The sequence below is a fragment of the Meriones unguiculatus genome (genome assembly GCF_030254825.1).
Source record: "Meriones unguiculatus strain TT.TT164.6M chromosome Y unlocalized genomic scaffold, Bangor_MerUng_6.1 ChrY_unordered_Scaffold_23, whole genome shotgun sequence".
Taxonomy (NCBI): domain Eukaryota; kingdom Metazoa; phylum Chordata; class Mammalia; order Rodentia; family Muridae; genus Meriones; species Meriones unguiculatus.
The window spans coordinates 29618703-29635573 of record NW_026843709.1 but is presented as its reverse complement, the minus strand read 5'-3'; the positions used below and the strand labels follow the sequence as shown (position 1 = coordinate 29635573).

The following is a 16871-nucleotide window of genomic DNA, read 5'->3' as shown; positions in this document are numbered from 1 at the left end:
AATACAGGCCCTCTTTGGATCAGTATGGTCTATACATGCATCTTGTAATTTCCTTTTTACCAGAGTCAATTCCTTTTCAGCTTCAGGTGATAACATTCTTGGACTATTTAAGTCCTTATCACCCTGTAAGATTTGAAATAAGTTACTTAGCTCTCAAGTAGCTAAACAAAGGGTAGGCTGTAACCAGTTAATATTTCCCAGCAATTTTTGAAAATCATTAACAGTTCTTAACTGTTTTTTTCTAAATTGTACTTTTTGTGGTTGAATTATCTGCAGACCTATTTAGTATCCTAGATAATTAATAGAATCTCCTCTTTGTATTATTTCAGAAGCAATCTGTTATTCCCAACAAGGCAAAGTTCTATTTATTTTATCAAAAATATTTTCTTATGTTTTTGTATCTGAATCAGCTCATAAGATATCATCCATATAGTGGTAAATTATGGGTTGAAGAAACTGCTTACGAATTATGTCCAAAGGTTTTTGTACAAAATATTGGCACAAAGTAGGACTGTTTGACATACCCTGTGATAAGACCCTCCAGGGATATCTCTTTATTGGACAACTTCTATCCAAAGTTGTGTACTGAGAAAGCAAACCTTTCTCTATCATGTTCATGTAAAGAAATTTTGAAAAAGCAATCCCTTAAATCAATCACTATAATAGGCCATTCTATAGGTAACAAGGAAAGCAATGGGATTCTGGATTGTAACGATCCCATTGGCTGAATAATTTTGTTAATTGCTCTTAGATCTGTTAACATCCTCCATTTGTCAGATTTTTTTTTTCTGACAAATACTGGAGAATTCCAAGGGCTGTTGGACTCCTTTATATGTTGAGCCTCCAGCTGTTCCAGGAATAGCAATTCTAGTGCCAGTAATTTTTCTTTACTCATAGACCATTGTTCAATCCAAATGGGTTGGTTTGCCAACCACCTTAGTGGTAAGGCTGTGAGAATTTTATTAGCAGTGGCTTCCCAACATGAAGTTGAAAAGACACCCTCGTTTTTATTTTGTTTACGGGCAGCCTGGACAGTCTGAAACTGTCTTTGATGACACTTTTTAAAAATTTTAGCTTCTTTATCAGGAGTATTATCTGCTTTTTGGCTCATCTCAAAAATGGGGGGATGTTAATATGGGTCTTCCATTGTTGTAACAGATCTCTTTTCCATAAGTTTATGGCTATCTCAGCCATGTATAACCTTAGTTGTTCTATTTGAACTTCTGGTCCTGAACCTTTAAGCCATCTAACACTTTGTTTCACATTAGATAAAGTTTAATTTATTTAATTTAGGTGGGATTGAATATCCACCTCTTGAAGTGCCCAATTAGGGGGCCAAGATTTAGGAGTCTTAATTGTGACATCAGCCCTAGTATCTACCATGCCTTCAATTTCATTACTATTAAAATTATCTTAATTGTGGCCTTTGATCATTTATAGAGGTTTGCCAATATATTTGTTTATTGTTCTCTTCCTGGTTTATTGATTTATCCATAGAATCTTCTTTGGCCTCGCTGTCCAAGATTTTAGTGTTTATTCCCAAAGCAGCGGCATTTAATTTTCTTGTGGAGGAGTATCCCTGTCCTGTTTTGGGGCCTGCAAGAGGCTCCCTTAGGCATTTTTTGATAAAGGATTACCCCATTTATCTGTGACTGCTCTACATTCACTAATCCAATGTCAACCCTTACCACATCTTCCACTTATTCTAAGAAGCATGGGCTTCCTTCTTGAATTATTTTGGTTTTCCTGGTAATTTCTTTTGTAGTAATCTCACCTGTCAAAATTACAACATTTCCCAAGATCTTTTGGGAAATCTTCTCCTGTCAAGGTCAAATTGGGTGAATGTGGTCTGCTGTCAATTGCATTTCTAATCCATTCATATATTGGAACAGATCTTGCTCTTAATGGTCTTATTGCCTCTTTTCATTAATTATTAACATTTTCAAAAGCTAAAGTTTTCTAGCTAAAGCACTAAAAGCTTTTAATGCTTTTTTTAGCTAGTGGATCTGATATACTTCTCTACAGAGCTGAAGTCAATCTTTGCAAAAAGTTAGTAAATGTTTCAGTTGGACCTTGTCTGTCCTGGGAAAATGACTCAAGCTTTTTTCTGATTTCTCAACCTTGTTCCAAGCATTTAAGGCTGCTAGCTGACATAACAGTAATGTTTCTTCATTATATACAGCTTGTATCTCTGTGCCAGTACTGCCATCACGAAGCAGCTGTTCCTTAGAAACACCAAAACCTCTGGCTCTATGTTTTTGTGCTATCTCTCTACCTTCTTCTCTCCACCAAATACTTCCTTTGCCATATCCTCCCAGTCCTTGGGGATTACTCTACTTTTGATTGACCAGAAAGTCTGCTTTTGTTTTACAATGGTGAATACATTCCAAAATTAGTGACACTTTCCTTAAATTTCTTCAGATTTAGCACTTCCACAGGGCATCATTCAGCTTCATGATAATTTAGTTAATGATCTTCATCTGGTAGTCTCTGCTGTATACTGACTGGATACTCCAAAGCTTGTTTTCTGCCCAAATTTTGTTGGCTTTCTTTATTTTTGTCTTTTGCCTCTACATGAGTATTTTCTTTACTTAGTATTCTAAACTCTTCCCTTAAAGTCTGCACCCATATTTCATACCCATCTCCCTGTTGTTTGTTTTTGAAATAAATTTTTGAATCTCTTGTTTTATGCCTCTCTTCCAAGTTTTATTTTTTTCTTTATATTGTTCTAGTTGATTTTTTTGGTGTTCCAGTATCTATTCTAAAATCTCTACTCTCTCTTCCAGTTGTTTATTCCATTGTGTAAGTTTTTGTATCTCCTATTTTATGTCCTATTTCCAACCTTCATATTTTCTTTTATATTGTTCTATTACATTTTCTAAAGCCTCTGCCTTTGAGAGGACATAAAAGGCTAATGCAATGATTAAAGTTAAATTGAGGACTATGAATGTAAGCATAGTCACAATTTCTAGACTTTCCATTGTTTCAGTCTTAAAGCCATAGAATAGTTTATCAGCATGCTCCAAGAAGTCCATTTTATTGTTTCTTCCATCCTGTTAGACTGTAGTGGCAGCCAGTTTTCTTATGTTAAGTCTGAGGTCTGCCCATAGTAGGCTGTCTTTTGATCCAAGCATGGAATCTTAAGTAAGAAATGGAAAATAGTAAGATCTGGAGAGGACAGGTACCCCACAAGGAGAGCAACAGAACCAGAAAATTTGAATACAGGGGTCTTCCCAGGGAGACATGCATATTCCAACCAAGGGACATGCATGGAAATAACCTAGAACCCCTGCACAGATGTAGTCCATGACAGCATAGTATCCAAGTGGGTTCCATAGTAATAGGAAGAGGGACTGCCTCTGACATAATCTAATAGACCTGTTCTTTGATCACCTCCCCCTGATGGGAGAGGAGCCCTTCCAGGCCACAGAAGATGACAATGCAGCCATTCCTGATGGGATCTGATAGAATAAGATCAGAAGGAAGGAGAGGAGGACTTCCCCTATCAGTGGACTTGGGAGGGGCAATTGAGAAGAAGGGAGAGGGAGGGTGGGGCAGTGAGGGGAGGAGGGAGGGGATTATTGGGGGATTCAAAGTGAATAAACTGTAATTAATAAAAAATAAATAAAAATAAATAAAAATTAAAAAAGGGTCTGTCTTAAAGAGATAGTAATTGATCTGGGAGTTTTTAGTTTTTAAGTTTGGGTTTTATCACAGAGAGTTTATTCCCACTCCAAATTAAGTGAAGTATGATTTAAAGTGTGTGGATACTTACATTAGTTGGGCACCATTTCTTGTAGACAGAGATTAATATTTACTATTGATTTATCTTCTGGTAATGGTGCTATTATTCCAAAACAGCTGTATACCCAATTCACCACACAGAGACTGACTTTAGTTAACCTAGAATACCAATGCTATACTATAGTTACTCCATCCAAAACCTCCAAGCCCTCATAGTTTCCTAACATTTAGATTTCCCACATTATACTTGGTTTTTGTGAAATCTTATGTCTGGTTCATGTTTTTTTTTCTTTCAGTTTGTCAATATGATGGATCACCTTGATGGATTTCCCTATATTGAACCACCCCTGCATATCTGTGATGAAGCCTACTTGGTCATAGTGGATGATATCTTTGATGTGTTCTTGTATTCCAGTTGCAATTGTTGAGTATTTTTGCATCAATGTGATTAAGAGAGATTGGCCTGAAATTCTCTTTCTTTGTTGGGTTCTTGTGAAATTTAGGCTCCAAGGTCACTGTGTTTCCATAGAATGAGTTTGGTAGTGTTCCTTCTTTTTCTATTTGTGAAATATTTTTAAGAGAATTGGAGTTAAATTCTGTTTTGAAAATATCTGGTCCTAGGCTTTTTTTGGCTGTAAGACTTTCCATGACCACTTTAATTTCCTTAGGGGCTACAGGATTAACTAATTGATTTACCTGGGCCTGATTACTCTTTGGTAAGTCAAATCGATCAAGAAAATTGTCCATTTCATTTAGATTTTCACATTTTGTGGCATATAGACTTTTGAAGCAAGTTCTAATGATTGTTTGGATTTTCTCAGTGTCTGTAGTTATATCCCTCTTTTCATTTCTGATTTTGTTGATTTGGATGGTATCCCTCTGCCTTTCAGTTAGCTTGGCTAAAGGTTTGTCTATCTTGTTGATTTTCTCAAAGAACCAGCTCTTGGTTTTATTGATTCTTTGAACTATTTCATTTGTTTCTAATGTATTGATATCAGCCTTGAGTTTGATTATTTCCAGCTGCCTATTCCTTTTTGGTGTGTCTGCTTCTTTTTTTCCTAGGGTTTTTAGGTGAGCCATTAAGTTGCTTGAATGAGATAGCTTGAATTTCTTCTTTAAGGCACTTAGTCCTATGAACTTTCCTCTTAGCACTGCTTTCATTGTGTCCCATAAGTTTGGGTATGTTGTGGCTTCATTTTCATTGAATACTAAGAAGACTTTAATTTCTCTATTTTTTTCCCTGACCCAGGGGTTATTTAGTAACAAGTTGTTCATTTTCCATTTTGTGCATGGCTTTTTGCTATTTTTGTTGTTCGTAAACTCCAGCTATATTCCATGATGATCAGATAGGATACAAGGGATTATTTCAATCTTCTTGTATCTTCTTGTAGATATAGTAGCCAACTATATCTATTTTGGAGAAGGTTCCATGAGGTGCTGAGAAGAAGGTAAATTCTTTTGTGTTTGGGTGTAAAGTTCTGTAAATATCTGTTAACTCCATTTGATTCATGACTTCTGTTAGAGACATTGTTTCTTTGTTTAATTTCTGTTCTTTTTTTTTTTTGATCTGTCCTTTGTTGAAAGTGGGTGTTGAAGTCTCCCACTATTAATGTGTGGGGATCTATGTGTGGTTTAAGTTTATCAATGTTTCTTTTACATATGTGGGTGTCCTTGTATGTGTGGCATACATGTTTAAAATTGTGATGTCTTACTGATGTAATTTTCCCTTGATGAATATAAAATGTCCTTACCCATCTCATGTAATTAATTTTGGATGAAAGTCTATTTGATCAGATATTAGAATGGTTACACCTGTTTGCTTCTTGAGTCCATTTACTTGTAAAGTCATCTTCCAGCTCTGTACCTTCAGTTAATGTCTATTTCTGTGATATAGGTCAGAACATATTGCTGTGTCTTATTTGAGTATCCATTCTGTTAGTCTGTGTCTTTTTATTGGACAGTTGAGTCCACTGATATCGAGAGAGACTAATGACCAATGGCTGTTATAACCTTTGATTTTTATGTTGGCTGTGGTCATAAGGTTGTGTGCTTGGTTGCTTTTTGTTTTACTGTAGTGAGGTTAATTATTTCCTGTGTTTTCTTGAAAGTTCCCAGTTTTCTTAGGTTGTGTTATTCCTTCTAGTGTCTTCTGTAACACTCAATTTGTGTGTAGGTATTGCTGAAATATGCTTTTGTCATTGAATATCTTGTTTTATCTGTCTATGAGGACTGAGAGTTTTGTTGGATATAGTTGACTTGGCTGACAACTGTGCTTTTTTAGGCTCTGCATGATATACATCCAGGCCCTTCTGGCTTTCATAATCTTTGTTGAGAAGTCAGGCATGATTCCAATGGGTTTGCCATTATATGTTACTTGGCATTTTTCCTAGCATCTTTTAGTATTTTTTTCTTTGTTCTGTATACTTACTGTTTTGATTATTATGTGATGGGAATATTTTCTTTTTTGGACTAATTTATTAGGTGTTCTGTGAACCTCTTGTATACTTATTGGCCTCTCCTTTAAGTCGGGGAAATTTTCTTCAATGATTTTGTTGAAAATATTTTCTGGGCCTGAAAGGAGGGAATCTTCTTTTTTCTCTATTCCTATTATTCTTAGGTTTTGTATTTTTATGTTGTCTTGAATATTTTGAATGGTCTCTGTCAGGAATTTTTTGGATTTAACATTTTCTTTGACAGACACATCGATTCTTCCATGGTATCTTCCAGACCTGATATTCTTTCTTCCATCTCTTGTAGTCTATTGGTTATGCTTACCTCTGTATTTCCTGTTTTCCTCCCTGAGTTCTGTCTCTCCACAATTTCCTTTATTTGTGTTTTCTTCAATTTTTCTAAAAATATATGAAACTCTTCAAGAAAATTTGCGTCACTTTTTTGTAGGGGCCATGCTAATCTTCTCTGTATTGTTCCAAGTTTGGTATATATGATAGTGAAGCAAGTACCACATATTTCTTTCAAGTGGTCTTTAATAATTCACATGTCTTTGACTTGTGAGTTTCACATTATCACAGATTCAATTATTATTTGTTAAAGGACAGATATGTTCTAGGTTAATGACTTATTTTTCATGAAAATGCTCCCTGACCAAGGGAAACCTTTAAAAAAAAGTGTTTAATTGGGACATTGCTTACATTTTTACAGCGACCATCCATGATGTCACATTGGTAAGCAATCATCTTGATGTAGTCTTTCACCAAAATTGAGAACTTTTCATAGTGAACCACCTGCAGCAGGCAGAGAGAGGGAAACTGAAAGAGACACAGAGACAGAGCGCTAGAGAGACATATTCCAAAATAGAGACCTCAGAAACCAAAAAATATAAAGTGACAGAGACAAAGGGACAGCAACTCCATTTTGTTTGGTCATTTTCATTGGCATATCAACTGCAAAGCACACTCTCCTATAGTATGTATCCAAAAGGAACTACATTTTTTAAATATTTCTTTCCATTTTAAGTATAATTAATTATACTTTATTCACCTTTTATCCACCCATACCCCTGGTCTCCTTCCCTTCTCCACATATGCCCCTACCCAAGTCCACTGATAGGGGAGGTCTTCCTCTCCTTGCTTCTGATCCTAGTCTATCAGATCTCATCTGGAGTGGTGCATTGTCTACTTCCATGGCCTTTTAAGGCTGATCAACCATGAGGGGAAGGTCATGAAAGAGCAGGTCAATCACTTCATGTCAAAGGCAATCCCTGTTCCCATTACTGTGGAACCCACTTGGACATCAAACTGCCATGGGCTATATCTGTGTAGGGGTTCTAGGTTATATCCATGTGTGGTACATGGTTAGAGTATGAGACTCAAGAAAAACTCATGTGCTTAGCTTTGTTGGTTATGTTGCTCTTCGTATGGAGATCTTGGCCTCTCCAGATCTTACTACTACCCACTTCTTTCATTAGATTCCATGCTCTCTGCCAAATAGTTGGCCATAAGTTTTAGTGTCTGCTTTGATAGTCTACAAGGCAGAGGCTTTCAGAAGCCATCATTGGCAGGTTCCTAACTTTTTCCATGATTTCTCCTTCTTCTGATGTCAATCCTCTTTGCCTTTTGGGATGGGGATTGAGCATTTTAGACAGAGTCCTACCTCTTGATTAGTGTATTTATGTATACAGATTTTAGTAGCTATATTCTATATGTCTATATTCCTGAGTATATACCATGTATGTCTTTCTGCTTCTGGGACAGCTCACTCAAGATAGTCATTCCTGTTCCCAAAATTTACCTGCAAATTTCATGATTTCCATGTTGTTTTTCTCGGAGTAATATTCCATTGTGTAGATGTGTCATAATTTCTGTTCCATTTTTCAGTTGGGGCATCTGATTCCAGGTTCTGGCTATTACAAATAAAGCTGCCTCAAACATGGTTAAGCACATGTTCTTTTTGTGTACTTGAGCCTCTTTTGGACATATGCCTAATAGTAGTATAGCTGGATCTTGAGGAATGCTATTCTTAGTTGTCTGAGAAAGCTCCAGATTGATTTCCAGACTGGTTATAGAAATTTACATTCCCACCAGCAAGCAAAGAAGGTTTCCTTTTCTCCACAATCTCTCCAGCATGTGTTGTCACTTGAGTTTTTGATCTTGGCCATTTTGTTGGGTGTAAGGTAAAATCTCGGGGTTGTTTTGATTTGCACTTCCCTGATTGCCAATGACATTCTGCATTTCTTTCAGTGTTTCTCTGCCATTCGATATTCCTCTATCTAGAATTCTGTGTTTAGCTCTGTTCTCCAAGTTTTAATTGGATTGCATCATTTATTGTTTTTCAACTTCTCTTGTTCTTTATATATATTGGATATTATCCCTCTGTTACAAAGAGGGTTGGTGAAGTCTTTTCTAATCTGTAGGCATTTGTTTTGTTTTGATGACAGTATCCTTTAGTTTAGAGAAGCTTTTCAGTTTCATAAAGTACCATTTATTGATTGTTGTTCTCAGAGACTGTGCTGTTGGTGTTTTATTCAAGAAGTTGTCTCCCATGCCTATTAGTTCAAGGCTCTTCCCCACTTTTTCTTCTAACTGATTTAATGTGTCTGGTTTTATGTTGAGGTCTTTGATCCACTTGAACTTTAGTTTTATGTAGGCAGATAAGAATACAACTTTGTGCATTTTTATACACATAGACATGCAGTTAGACCAGAACTATTTGTTGAAGATGGCATCTTTTTTCATTGTATGGTTTTGGCATCTTTATCAAAATGCAGGTGTCCAGAAGTGTGTGTTTCTTTCAGTTCTTTCTATTTGTTTCCACAGAACACTATTCTGTTTATATTTAGTACCATGCAAGTTTTATAATTGTTGCTGTATAATAGACCTTGAGTTCAGGGATAGAAATACCTCCAGAAGACATTTATTTTTAGGTATTCTGGGTTTCTTGTTATGCCATTTGAAGTAGAGAACTTTTCTTTCCAGCACTATAAAGAATTCTTTTGGTAATTTGATGGGAATTGCAATGACTATGTAGATTGCTTTTGGTAAGATGGTCATTTTTACAGTTTTAAGCCTACCAAGCCATGAGCATGGGATATCTTTCCATCTCCTGATATCTTTTTCTAATTCTTTGTTCAGAGTCTTGATATTTTTTTCATAAAAGTCTTTTACTAGCTTTGTTAGGGTCAAACCTAAGTACTTTATGTCTTCGACCAAATACAAAAACACATCAAAGATATCATTCACTATGATCAAGTAGGTGTCATCCCAGGTATATAGGGGTGGTACAATATACAGAAATCCATCAATGGTATCTATCATATTAACGAACTGCAAGAAAAAAAATAAAAACAGACTCATGATATTCTCCTTAGATGCTGAAATAGCATTTGACAAAATCCAACTACATTCATATTTGAAGTATTGGAGAGATTAGGGATACAAGGCACATATCTCAATATATTAAAGGCTATATAGAAAAAGCCTATAGCCATGATCAAATTAAACTGAGAGAAACTTAGAGCAATCAAACTGAAATCAAGGACTAGGCCAGGCTGCCCACTCTCTCCATGTCTCTTTAACATAATTCTGGGAGTCTTTGTTAGAGCAATAAGACAAATGAAGGAGATCAAGGGGATAGAAATGAGAAATGAAGAAGTCAAAGTATCACTATTTTCAGATGATATGATAGTATGCCTCAGTGACTCTCAAAATTCTACATGGGAACTCTTACAACTTGTTGATTAACAGGTTTGGCAAAGTGACTGGTTACAAAATTAACTAAAAAAACAAAACAAAACAGTATCCTCTCTGTATACAAATGACAAAATGGCTGCAAATGAAATTAGGGAAACAAAAGGAATTATATTATCAAACAAGGTCATAACTCCTAACACTTCCCATACATTTCAACACTGTGAACTAAACATGTAAATAGATGCGCTTCAAAGGGATTGGCAATTCAAATCACAACGTGGAAGGAGATGGAGGGATTTCCAGGCTAAAAGAACATAGTCATCATAACAGTTTTTCATTCAATGCAATGATTAAAGTTACAACAACTTCCAAGGACTATCTTAGAACAGGACTGAAAATCTCCTTTGGGGAAAATGTGGAATATTTCCATATCCGAGTATTATTCAGGTAAGAAAATGACATCATGATTTTTTTCAGGCAAATGGTTGGAACAGGAAAAATCATCCTGGTTAAAGTTACTAAAATGCTAAAAAAGCTTATATATTTTCAATTCACTAATTAGGAGTTCTCCCAACACTGTGGAATAAAGTTAGGAAAACTTTTTGGGAAAAAAAGTGGGAAAACTTTTTGAGAAGAAGTTCCAAAAGGCCATCTATTGTGAACAAATCAGGCTTCCAATAGGGAGATTGGGGGTCAGTTAATTGAGTTGTTGGACCAGGACATCCTATAGAACTTTTCAAGCAACCCAAGCTGTTGTTATGTTATTCTTTGCCCTCACATGATAGATCAGTGTCATGACTTTGAATCCACAGAGAGGATTCCTACATCAAATTGGATTGCATACAGAGACCTACAGTACTATACCAAGCAGAGAGAGACCTTAAAACACCCAGTTGTAAATGGGATTCATCAAAGGAATTCTCCCTCCTCTCAGAACTCTGGGAAGACTGCAGTTGAGGAGGCAGGAAGAGTGTCCTAAGTAGAGGAAATTGAGGACACAAGGAGAACAATGCTCAGAGAATCAGGCCACAGAGGAAGATGATTCAGACAACGTTGATGAGATCTGAGAAGCTAAGGTCAGATAAAATGGGGAGGAGGACCTATCCTCTCAGGGAAGTAGAGAAAGGACTTAGGGGTAGAAGAAGGAGGGTGGGTGGGACTAAGACCCTGATCATGTGCCAATGATTACATGAACAACCCATACTTCAATTGATATATTTTAAAGAAAAGAATTTAGAGTGGCACATTGGAAGGAATATGAACCTGGGAGCAATGGAAAAGAAGTATAATGTACATTATATGAAATTCCCACATAACCAATAAAAATAATATGTTAACAACTTTTACAATGACTATTAACATGGAAAAAAGTTTCCCCTAAAGAAGGGCAGAGGTTTTCTTTGTAAGACACACATTCTAGGAACTCGTTATGTAGCAGAGAATCATAGCAATGAACTAGTCCTTTCCCAGCTACCTCACACCTTTTGAGCTCAGGTAGCATTGGTAAGTAAGCAGTCGTGGCAGTAACACTATATTTAGAGGTTTTGACTGGAGGACAGCAGCAGGAAACACAGTTGCTCTTGCTTTCTAGGCATATAACACAAACCAATTTCACTGTTCTTAAGGCCCAATTTTAAATGTAGATACTGGACAAGGAGGGTTCCTCACTGACCACTCAGTAAGTCATAGCTGCCCAACAAGCCAGGTCAGCCAAGGCAACCCTTCTCATAGAGGTTTGGCAACACTAGTGTGGAACAGCACTAGCTGTCAAATAGTTTATTGAACCTCTTTTCTCCTTTTACAATTACAGATTTTCTCTGTTTCAGCCAAACCAGTCCCAGGAACTGTCTGGTTTCTTAAGGAGTCTGGTAATTGGAATTCTGCTTCCTGGCCTTGGCAGATGTGGCTATTTTCTCAGTTCTATGTCTCAGACTTTCTTTGGTGGTCTCTGCAATCAGGTGTTCTGAGCCTGAGAATTAGAAAGCAAGCTCCCTGTAACCTTTGGAACCAGACAACAAACTTTGTGTAACCTTGAAATAAATTTCTGGATGCCCTGCCAGGTGGCACAGATGTGTTGCAACTGTGAAAAAGTAATTTCTTTTACTCTTTGCTTCATATGTGTTCTTTGGACATTCAGTAAGCAGAGACTTGATCAGGAATCTGTCTTGTCTCCATTCTTCACCTTTCTGTCACCCATTTACATTCCCTCTTTCAGATGGACTATTTTCCACTAGCCTGAAGAATGGGTCAATTGGCACCTGAATAAGGGCCCTTGAAAATGAGGGGCAACATGAGAAAGGCTGCTTTTTGGTGTTCCACAGGCCTAAGAAAAAAAACGTGCCTCATGATGCCCGCCTATCACAGGGAAGAAGACAAGATGCTTTCCCAGCCACATGTATAGGAGATATGGGACCAATTCAGGAGGATATTACTGTCAGTGAGAAAGACTAATTATGTAGGTAACAATTTCAGTTATTAAGGGAATTAAAGAAATTAAAAATAAAATAATAATAGTAGTAATAATAACAGTAATAAATAATAAAAATAATAATAATAATAATAAAATTGGGTGGAGCCAAGATGGCGGCGCCAGGAGAACACCGCATCTGAGAAGCAGGACAGCACTCTCCGAGAAGAGACCAGGAGACTGAACTTGAGGCCCTGAAACTACATCTATCGGGTTTCCCAGGTGAGGGGAGGCTCCCACGGAGTGGGAATCGGTTGGTTCCACTCACGGCTACCCAGCCAGAACCCGGAAGAAATCCCAGGTAACACAGGCTTTGGGACTCCCAGCTGGAGCCTCAAGCGAGCATGTCCCAATCACTATCCCAGGCTGATCCGTGGGAACAAGGGTACCTGAGATTGGACTCCCAGTCGCGGGGGGACCCCACAGGGAATCAAGGTTGCAGGTCTGATCGCGGGTCACCCAGTCTTTCCCAGAAGATCTCTGCCGCCATCACAGCCTAGCTCCTGCCAGCACAGAGAGCTGCACACTCAGCTCAGCAGTACAGACAAGCTGTGAGCCCCAGTACAACAGGGACTGGGAACCCCTGTCTGGAGAGGACCCCACAGAGAAGGAAGAAACCGTCCTGCTGGGGTCACCTAGGGAAAGTCTAGCAGCCTGCAGATCACAAACAGGTGAGTATGGGCAGCCATCACAGATCTGGGCCCAACAGGGAGCACAGAGTGATTGGAAACTCAGCTCCCACAGACTAGCAGGAGGGCGTACTCTCCACCAGCCCAGCGGCCTGCTTTGTACCAACTACTCCTTACAGACAGAACTGAGTGCCCCAAGACACCAAAGCAGTACTCACCCACCACATACTACCTCTTGGGTTCTGGGGCACAGAGCCCCAACCTCAGACCTACAAAAGACCTGGAACCCTGAGATCAACCCCCAGATACTGCTCCAAGGGGCAACCAGTTATCCCTAACAAAACAGACCAAACCACGGGACACACAGGTTACAGCAGCTGATCACTAAATTTACAGCAAGAAACCGAGAAGGAGGGCAGCTGTCTCCAGGACTTCTCCCAGTGAGAGGAGAGCCCTCTTGACTAATCAGGACCACAGTTACCACCCAGGTCTCTATGAGGTGAGCTGTAGCAACTCCTGAAAAACACCAGACATTCTTCCCAAAAAGCTGGGAAGGCTTCCTTGAGGAAAAACCATCTTCCTGCCAAAGGGATTCTCTCCACTACAACAGTCCAGGAACAACCAGAAACTAAATTCAAACAACTAAGATAGCCCAATGGGTAGAGGACAGCATAAAAGTTCAACCAACAAAAGCCAGAGCAATATGGCATCTCCAGAACTCAGTTATCCAGGGGCAAATAGCCCTAGACACCCCAGCATAAATGAAATTCAAGGAGACAACCTAACATCTATGCTCAAGAAGATGATAACAGAGGAAACAAATAAAATACGAAAAGAAATAGAAGAAGCTGCAGCCAAACAGTATGTGGCCTTTAGAGAGGAAATGCTTAAATCACTGAATGAAATAAAAGAAACACTGGATTGTTCAAAAAAAAAAAGCTGAAGGAATTGATGGAAAAACATGAAAATACAGGCAGACAGGGTAAGGAAACCAACAACATAGCTCAAGACCTGAAGATAGAATTGGAAAAATTAAAAAAAAAAAAAAAACACAAATGGAAGAAATTGTGGAGAGAAAGAACTTAGGGAAGAAAGCAGGAACTACAGAGGTTAGCATAACCAATAGGCTACAAGAAACGGAAGAAAGAATCTCAGGTGTGGAAGATACAATGGAAGAAATAGATGTACCTGTCAAAGAAAATGTTAAATCTAAAAAATTCCTGACACAGACTGTCCAAGAAATTCAAGACAGCATAAAAAGACAAAACCTAAGAATAATAGGAATAGAGGAAAAAGAAGATTCCCTGCACCAAGGGCCAGAAAATATTTTCAACAAAATCATTGAAGAAAATTTCCCCAACTTAAAGGAGAGACCAATTAGAATACAAGAGGTCTATAGAACACCCAATAAATTAGACCAGAAAAGAAAATCCTTCTGCCACATAATAATCAAAACCATAAGTATACAGAACAAAGAAAAAATACTAAAAGCTGCAAGAGAAAAAGGCCAAGTAACATATAATGGCAAACCCGTTAGAATCACACCTGACTTTTCAACAGAGACTATGAAAGCCAGAAGGGCCTGGACAGATATCATGCAGACCCTAAGAGAACACAGATGTCAGCCCAGGCTACTATACCCTGCAAAACTCTCAGTCCTCATAGACGGAGAAAACAAGATATTCAATGACAAAAACAAATTTCAACAATACCTAAAAACAAATCCAGCATTACAGAAGACACTGGAAGGGAAAATACAACCCAAGAAAGCTAGCTACATTCAAGAAAACACAGGAAATAAATAACCCCACTACAGTAAAACAAAAAGCAACCAAGCACACAACCGTCTGACCAAAGCCAACATCAAATTCAAAGGATCTAACAGCCAGTGGTCATTACTGTCTCTCTCAATATCAATGGACTTAATTCTCCAATAAAAAGACACAGACTAACAGAATGGATACATAAACAAAACCCAGCAATCTGTTGTATGCAAGAAACACACCAACACCAACAGCACAGGCTCTAAGCAACAATCAATAAATGGGACCTCATGAAACTGAAAAGCTTCTGCAAAGCAAAGGACACTCAGGGTCAGCTGCTTTAGACCCAGAGAAGAACATGTCTGATTGCATGGGGGTTGATGCCACAGGTCCCGCCTCTGAGAAAAAGGTATCGGACGGGTCTGATGCTCTTTGGGTGGATGACACCTAAATGAACATCAGACCGCCTAGCTCATGCCTTAGATGTACAAAAAGAAATTAATGCTCAACTAAAAGGAGGCTTGATGGTATTCAATCAGAGGATTGACCTCGTGCAGGACCAAATTGATACCCTATGGCAAATCGCTCAACTTGGCTGTCAATGAAAGTGTGCTGGACTTTGAGTCACTAGCATACAACATGAGAATTTTTCCTGTGCTGCAAATCTGTCTAAACAATTGTCTAGCTATATTTTAGGTAATTGGACTGGAGAATTCGATAATACGATGGAGCAGCTGAGAGTGGCCATTGTCATGGTAAATTCTACCAGAGTGGACGCAGGACTAGCAACAGGATTATCATCATGGATTCCTGCAGCCATGAATCATCTGAAGGAATGGGTGGGTGTGGGAGCATTAGCAGGCCTTCTGGTGTTGGTCTCCTTGGTTTTCCTGTGGTATATATGCAAGATTAGAGTCTCACAACAGAGTAATGCAGCCATGACCATTCGGGCCTTTACAGCCATTGAAGCAGGACAGTCTCCACAAGCATGGTTGGCTACCATAAAAATATAAAATGTTACCCTCAGGATGCAAAGCTAAGCACTGCACTCAAGGTCAGCTGCTTTCGACCCAGAGAAGAGCATGTCTGATTGCATGCGGGTTGATGCCCCAGGTCCCGCCTCTGGGAAAAAGGTATCAGAGGGGTCTGATGCTCTTTGGGTGGATGACACCTAAATGAACATCAGTACAAAGTCCCAGTTTATTTCTAATATCAGAGATCAGACCTCTACTCTTGCCTGATGCGTTTAAAACAAAAAGGGGGAACTGTAGAGAGCTGCATAATGCCATGCCTTAAAGATGGAGCTGGTTTCAGCCTTCCACCTTCCCCATGGTGAGTGCTCTCTGTCACGAACAACTCCACATTTGGCTAAGGCCGAGGATCTGGCTTGCTTCCATGTATGTGGACCTATCTGCATTGTGCACATGGCACGCTGGGGTTGCCTACCCAGAGGCTATTTAAGCTGTGGGCTGGCTTTCCCCAGGGTCAGATGATTGTTCAAGGTTCCTGAATAAACTGCATTGAAAAAAAAAGAAAAGAAAAGAAAAGAAAAGAAAAGCACAGAATACCAAAATCTATGATACACACACACACACACACACACACACACACTAAAAAGAAAGAATGGCAAAAAATAACAAGACTACAATAAATTTAAATAAACTATTGTAAACAAGGAAAAAAAAGAGTCAGGTACCTCTCAGCACACCCAAAGCAGGGAGATTCCTGCCTGACAAGCATCTATTGGTTGAAACACAAAAGAGATGTTGCATTTTGAATTGATTGGCTATAGGAGGTCCCCTGGACCATTGATGATCTGGTTTCCCTTGTTTTGCTATCCTTGGGCAGAGAGGCCAGTTTCCTAGCAACTGTATCTCTGGTGGGCAGGAAAAGAATGCCCTAAGGTTGGTTCCACCAAGCAGGTACCCGAAGGCTGCTGGACATGTCTCCTCCTGGCTGGCCTTCCTTCAGGCTTGTGCTTTAAACTTTAAACCAATACCCAAAATTCTTTGGTATCTCAGGGGCCGAGTGCATGGACTCTTATGAAAGAAGGGGCAGATGAAAGTTCTAGGGATTTGAACTTAGGTCCTTCCTCTTATTTAGGAAACACTGTTACCTGGTA

General features: G+C 38.7%; 1 non-coding gene across 1 annotated transcript; it reads right to left on the bottom strand.

The window, feature by feature from the left end:
* Positions 1–6597: 6597 nt before the first annotated feature.
* Positions 6598–6700, bottom strand: LOC132651610 (U6 spliceosomal RNA). The gene has a single exon (XR_009589196.1). It is a non-coding gene; the product is annotated as a U6 spliceosomal RNA (small nuclear RNA).
* Between the last annotated feature and the right edge of the window lie 10171 nt (positions 6701–16871).